The following is a 6,891-nucleotide window of genomic DNA, read 5'->3' as shown; positions in this document are numbered from 1 at the left end:
AGGAAGCGGTTAGCAGAATGGATTAAAAGCCAGAATCCTACAATATGTTGTTTACAGGAAACACACCTGAAGCGGGGAGATACATGCAGGTTAAAGGTAAAAGGTTGGAGCAAAATCTACTATGCTTCAGGTGAAGTCAAAAAAGCAGGGGTAGCCATCCTGATCTCAGATCAAGCTAAAGCAAAAATTGACCTAATTAAAAGAGATAAGGAAGGACACTATATCTTGCTAAAGGGTAGCATGGATAATGAAGCACTATCTATATTAAACATATATGCACCAAGTGGGGTAGCATCTAAATTCTTAGAGAAACTAAGAGAGCTGCAAGAAGAAATAGACAGTAAAACTATAATAGTGGGAGATCTTAACCTTGCACTCTCAGAATTAGATAAATCAAACCACAAAATAAATAAGAAAGAAGTCAAAGAGGTAAATAGAATACTAGAAAAGTTAGATATGATAGATCTCTGGAGAAAATGTAATGGAGACAGAAAGGAATACACTTTCTTTTCAGCAGTTCATGGAACCTATACAAAAATTGACCATATATTAGGACATAAAAACCTCAAACTCAAATGTAGTAAGGCAGAAATAGTAAATGCATCCTTTTCAGACCACGATGCAATGAAAATTACATTCAACAAAAAACCAGGGGGAAGTAGACCAAAAAATAATTGGAAACTAAATAATCTCATACTAAAGAATGATTGGGTGAAACAGCAAATCATAGACATAATTAATAACTTCACCCAAGAAAACGATAATAATGAGACATCATACCAAAATGTATGGGATGCAGCCAAAGCGGTAATAAGGGGAAATTTCATATCTCTAGAGGCCTATTTGTATAAAATAGAGAAAGAGAAGGTCAATGAATTGGGTTTGCAATTAAAAATGCTAGAAAAGGAACAAATTAAAAACCCCCAGTCAAACACTAAACTTGAAATTCTAAAAGTAAAAGGTGAGATCAATAAAATTGAAAGTAAAAAAACTATTGAATTGATTAATAAAACTAAGAGTTGGTTCTATGAAAAAACCAACAAAATAGACAAACCCTTAGTAAATCTGATTAAAAAAAGGAAAGAGGAAAACCAAATTGTTAGTCTTAAAAATGAAAAGGGAGAACTCACCACTAACGAAGAGGAAATTAGAGCAATAATTAGGAGTTACTTTGCCCAACTTTATGCCAATAAATTCGACAACTTAAATGAAATAGAAAAATACCTCCAAAAATACAGCTTGCCCAAACTAACAGAGGAAGAAGTAAATATCCTAAACAGTCCCATCTCAGAAAAAGAAATAGAACAAACTATCAATCAACTCCCTAAGAAAAAATCCCCAGGACTATATGGATTTACATGTGAATTCTACCAAACATTTAAAGAACAATTAACTCCAATGTTATATAAACTATTTGAAAAAATAGGGATTGAAGGAGTCCTACCAAACTCCTTTTATGACACAGATATGGTACTGATACCTAAACCAGGTAGGCTGAAAACAGAGAAAGAAAATTATAGACCAATCTCCCTAATGAATATTGATGCTAAAATCTTAAATAAAATATTAGCAAAAAGATTACAGAAAATCGTCACCAGGATAATACACTATGACCAAGTAGGATTTATACCAGGAATGCAGGGCTGGTTCAATATTAGGAAAACTATTATCATAATTGACTATATCAATAACCAAACAAACAAAAACCACATGATCATCTCAATAGATGCAGAAAAAGCATTTGATAAAATCCAACATCCATTCCTAATAAAAACACTTGAGAGCATAGGAATAAATGGACTTTTCCTTAAAATAGTCAGGAGCATATATTTAAAACCATCAGTAAGCATCATATGCAATGGGGAAAAACTGGAACCTTTCCCAGTAAGATCTGGAGTGAAGCAAGGTTGCCCACTATCACCATTATTATTTAATATCGTATTAGAAACACTAGCCTCGGCAATAAGAGTCGAGAAAGATATAAAAGGAATTAGAGTAGGCAATGAGGAAACCAAACTATCACTCCTTGCAGATGATATGATGGTATACCTAGAGAACCCCAGAGATTCTACCAAAAAGCTATTGGAAATAATTCATAATTTTAGCAAAGTAGCTGGCTACAAAATAAATCCCCATAAATCCTCAGCATTTTTATACATCACCAACAAAACCCAACAGCAAGAGATACAAAGAGAAATTCCATTCAGAATAACTGTTGATACCATAAAATATTTGGGAATCTATCTACCAAAGGAAAGTCAGGAATTATATGAGCAAAATTATAAAAAAGTCTCCACACAAATAAAGTCAGACTTAAATAATTGGAAAAATATTAAGTGCTCTTGGATCGGCCGAGCGAACATAATAAAGATGACAATACTCCCTAAACTAATCTATTTATTTAGTGCTATACCAATCAGACTTCCAAGAAAATATTTTATTGATCTAGAAAAAATAACAACAAAATTCATATGGAACAATAAAAAGTCGAGAATCTCAAGGGAATTAATGAAAAAAAAAATCAAATGAAGGTAGCCTAGCTGTACCTGATCTAAAATTATATTATAAAGCAGCAGTCACCAAAACCATTTGGTATTGGCTAAGAAATAGATTAGTGGATCAGTGGAAAAGGCTAGGCTCACAAGACAGAATAGTCAATTATAGCAATCTAGTGTTTGACAAACCCAAAGTCCCTAACTTCTGGGAAAAGAATTCATTATTTGATAAAAACTGCTGGGATAATTGGAAATTAGTATGGCAGAAATTAGGCATGGACCCACACTTAACACCATATACCAAGATAAGATCAAAATGGGTCTATGACCTAGGCATAAAGAACGAGACTATAAATAAATTAGAGGAACATAGAATAGTTTATCTCTCAGACTTGTGGAGGAGAAAGAAATTTGTAACCAAAGATGAACTAGAGACCATTACTGATCACAGAATAGAAAATTTCGATTACATCAAATTAAAAAGCCTTTGTACAAATAAAACTAATGCAAACAAGATTAGAAGGGAAGCAACAAACTGGGAAAACATTTTCACAGTTAAAGGTTCTGATAAAGGCCTCATTTCCAAAATATATAGAGAACTGACTCAAATTTATAAGAAATCAAGCCATTCTCCAATTGATAAATGGTCAAAGGATATGAACAGACAATTTTCAGAGGATGAGATTGAAACTATTACCACTCATATGAAAGAGTGTTCCAAATCATTATTGATCAGAGAAATGCAAATTAAGACAACTCTGAGATACCACTACACACCTGTCAGATTGGCTAAGATGACAGGAAAAAATAATGATGAATGTTGGAGGGGATGTGGGAAAACTGGGACACTAATGCATTGTTGGTGGAGTTGTGAACGAATCCAACCATTCTGGAGAGCAATCTGGAATTATGCCCAAAAAATTATCAAATTGTGCATACCCTTTGATCCAGCAGTGTTTCTATTGGGCTTATATCCCAAAGAAATACTAAAGAAGGGAAAGGGACCTGTATGTGCCAAAATGTTTGTAGCAGCCCTGTTTGTAGTGGCTAGAAACTGGAAAATGAATGGATGCCCATCAATTGGAGAATGGCTGGGTAAATTGTGGTATATGAATGTTATGGAATATTATTGTTCTGTAAGAAATGACCAGCAGGATGAATACAGAGAGGACTGGCGAGACTTACATGAACTGATGCTAAGTGAAATGAGCAGAACCAGGAGATCATTATACACTTCAACAACGATATTGTATGAGGACATATTTTGATGGAAGTGGATTTCTTTGACAAAGAGACCTGAGTTTCAATTGATCAATGACGGACAAAAGCAGCTACACCCAAAGAAAGAACACTGGGAAACGAATGTAAACTATCTGCATTTTTGTTTTTCTTCCCGGATTATTTATACCTTCTGAATCCAATTCTCCCTACGCAACAAGAGAACTGTTCGGTTCTGCAAACATATATTGTATCTAGGATATACTGCAACATATCCAACATATAAAGGACTGCTTGCCATCTAGGGGGGGGGGTGGAGGGAGGGAGGGGGAAAAAAATCGGAACAGAAACGAGTGTCAATATAATGTAATTATTAAATAAAAAATTTAAAAAAAAAGAAAAATAAAATACTATTGAATAAAAAAAAATTATCTGCTCCTCAAATTTCCTTATAGAAGATATTAGAGTTAGTGGAAGCACAGTCAGGAAAGAGATCTAAGGTAGGCAATCTTTACTACATGTAGATATGGAGAGGGGAGAGGAGGGCAAATGAGTGGTTTCCTAGTAGCCTGTGGCATTTTTCTGGGATGGAGGAGAGATCTGTGTTTTGGAAACTTGTCTTGGGAATTTGTCCACTGCAGACTTCCCTCTTGACATTGCCCCAGGAAACCACTAAAGATAAATGGAATTGGAATTCTAGGATTTCTTCCCATTCCAGTTTCATAGGTACATGAATGAATTCATGAAATTACAGGCCCCTTCTTCCCTAATCAGATACCAGAGTAGACTCTATTAATATTATTCATTTTCCACACAGTTGATTCTTCTGCCCAGATATTTCCATGATTCTTCCTCTATAACATACCAGTCACTCGTTATTGACCCAAGTTGAATTGAAAGGGTCAATAAAACTCAGAAGTCTAAGGTGATTTGGTTTATGAAATCAAAAAGTTCTCTTGATTACCATGTGAAACACAAAAGTTTAATTCATCATTTCACTTCACACTTCATCATTCATCTAGGAAAGAAACAAGCTTTTATTAAGTGTCTACTATGTTCCAGGAGCTGTTTTAAGTGCTTTGCAAATTTTCTCCTTTGATCCTCAAATAATATCTAGCCATTCTATACAGATATCTTACTATTTGTCCCCAGTATTCTTTACTTCTTCCCATTTGAATTATACTCTCAGTTCTGGAGCTCCAGATACCATGCCCATAGTGCCTGAGAAAGTTAATCTATGATCAGAGTTTACAAGTCTTTCAAAATTATCTTTACCATTTTGTTGTGATTATATAAATTGTTCTAGTTCTGTTCACTCTGTATTAATTCTTATAAATCTTCGTATATTTTTTGAAAGCACCTTTTTATAACTTCTCACAATACAATGAAATCCATTATCTTTATATGACTTTATTTAGCTTTCTCTAATTAAGGAACATACCATTATTTTCTAAGCATAAAGAGTTTACATTGTATATTCAGTATATTTGTGAAAATTATAGAAATCTACTTTCTTATAATGAACTTTCTGAGAACAACAAATATGTCCTTTCCACTTTCAGGTAAGACTGTATCCTCTAAAAAAAAAATAGATCCTACTTTATTAATACCTAAATATTATGCATATGGAAGAATTGCAATGAATCTTAAGCAATTGAAATTTAGATGATAAGAAATTAGTGTTTCTTAAAAAAAAAAAAAAGAAAGAAAGAAAGTTAATCTATTCATTTTGAGGGATTCCTGAGTTGAGAATAAGCTATATTGATTGGTAAGGCAGTGATTATCAAATTCATTCACCACAGTCTATTAAATCTGGCCAGGCCAAGACCAGACCATGCTTCATAGCCAAATTTATACATTTACCTGGTCCATCTGGTCACCTGCCTCCTACTTTACATACCCCTATTAAACATCCTTTCACTCTGGATTGTGTTTCTGACTCTACAGCTTTCTTACTATGAAAGCAGTCTTTTCAGCCTGGAACAACCTAGTATCATGCTATCTCCTTTCTTCAATAGTGAGTTCCATCCAGGGTCTCCATTTTAGGAACATTCTGGCCAGTCATACTTTATTTCCCTCCTGGCTGTGCTTCTGATTTTATGGATTTGCCTTCATGATCCCTGTGGGTATTTTCACACATATCCCTCCAGTTTTTAGCTCCTTTTTTATGTATCTTTCCTCATTAAAATATCTCACTGAGGGCAAAGACTACCTTCCTTTTGCTTGTATTTTTATCCATCGCATTTGTCACACTGCCTGAAATATAGTAAGCACTTAATAAATGCTTACCATCTTTGTCCATAACTCCAAACTTGCTAAGTCTCACTCTTGGTCAAGAGTAAGTAACAGTAATGGCAATCAAATCAATACCACCATGGCTTCAGGAAAGACTATGTCACAATCAGCCACTTTGTATATTAACTCACCATTCCTCTGATCATCCAGACCAAAATTCTTTGGCTACCAGTCCCCTCAAGTATTTTCCCTTCTATTAAAGTACAATTTCCTTGAGAATTTATCTTTTTTTTTATGTTTTAATCCCCAGTACTTAACATAGTGACTGGTACATAGTAAGACTTAATATGTATTTTTTCCTTCTTTCATTCACCATCACTCTAAGTTCTAATAGAATCATATGGGGAAAATGCAGTTTGTAAGTAGTATTATGATTCTCAGATGCAAAAAGCTATTCAATGAGACTCATTGCCTGGAATGTTCCAATCCTGCCTTTCTCTCTATTTCCAACCTCCATCTTTATCTCTTTCAAAAAATACAACCTCGAACATTCATGTTCATAGCCTTTTTGAAGGGTATTTGGTAAGAAAGGTCAACAGTTGCAATCAATAGATGAGTGGCAATGTGCTGGACCGTGACAAGGATGGAATCCAGGTGTAGAAAAAAATTTCTTCTAAGTATGGAGGGAGGTTATTTCTGTCTTATTATTGACAGAAATGACAGTGCCCCTGGAGAGAGAGACCTCTCCATTGCACAGACAGAGAAAGCCTCATATTTTAGAATCTGACAACTCTCCAGTCAGAATCCTTTACACTTGGGAAATCTCTGGTGTAAATAGGACTTGTTGCTCCTGGAGCAAGCAACACGAAAAGAAACCTCACTTGAATTGGAGAAGGTTCTGGACATTGTCCTTTTGGGTAGGAAGGAAATAGAGATCCTCCCA

Source organism: Antechinus flavipes, chromosome 4 (genome assembly GCF_016432865.1).
Source record: "Antechinus flavipes isolate AdamAnt ecotype Samford, QLD, Australia chromosome 4, AdamAnt_v2, whole genome shotgun sequence".
Taxonomy (NCBI): Eukaryota; Metazoa; Chordata; class Mammalia; order Dasyuromorphia; family Dasyuridae; genus Antechinus; species Antechinus flavipes.
Note: the sequence above shows the minus strand (reverse complement) of the source record.